The 701-nt window shown below is 50.2% G+C and overlaps 1 protein-coding gene across 1 annotated transcript in view; it reads right to left on the reverse strand.

Moving 5' to 3' along the window:
* The window catches only part of CHERP (calcium homeostasis endoplasmic reticulum protein), a 33,178-nt gene that overhangs the window by 21,479 nt on the left and 10,998 nt on the right, over nt 1–701 (reverse strand). The gene's annotated exons all lie outside the window — the stretch shown is intronic.

Here is a 701-nt window from a genome sequence, read left to right on the forward strand (position 1 = left end):
GTAGAGAAAAGACGGTCACCTATGAGCCAATGAGACAGGCCTCCAAGACACTAACCCGAATCTGCCACACCTTCACCTCAGACCTCCAGCTCCGAAATCCTTAAGACAAATACATTCCAGCTGTTTAAGCCATCCAGGCTGTGGGACTTTATCATGTCAGCCCAAGCCAAAAAGTAAAAGCAATAAATGTGCCCAGCGGTCTCCAAACTGCATTTATAATCAGGAATGTATTTAAACATACAATGCTGGGCACGGTGGCTCACGCCTGTAATCCCAGCACTTTGGGAGGCCAAGGCGGGTGGATCACTTGAGGCCCAGAGTTTGAGACCAGCCTGGCCAACATGGCGAAACCCCGTCTACTAAAAATACAAATATTAGCTGGGCATAGTCACTGGTGCCTGTAATCCCAGCTACTGAGGAGGCTGAGGTGGGAGAATCACTTGAACCTGAAAGGAGGCTGCAGTGAGCCAAGACTGTGCCACTGCACTCCAGCCTGGGTGACAGAGTGAGACTCAGTCTCAAAAAAACAAACAACAACAACAAAAGGCCAAGTGTGGTGGCTCACACCTGTAACCCCAGCACCTTGGGAGGCTGAGGTGGGAGGATCACCTGAGGTCAGGAGTTCGAAACCAGCCAGGCCAACATGGTGAAACCCTGTCTCTACTAAAGATACAAAAAATTAGCCAGGTGTGGTGGTGGGT

This window comes from Mandrillus leucophaeus, unplaced genomic scaffold, assembly GCF_000951045.1.
Source record: "Mandrillus leucophaeus isolate KB7577 unplaced genomic scaffold, Mleu.le_1.0 Scaffold11, whole genome shotgun sequence".
Classification (NCBI taxonomy): domain Eukaryota; kingdom Metazoa; phylum Chordata; class Mammalia; order Primates; family Cercopithecidae; genus Mandrillus; species Mandrillus leucophaeus.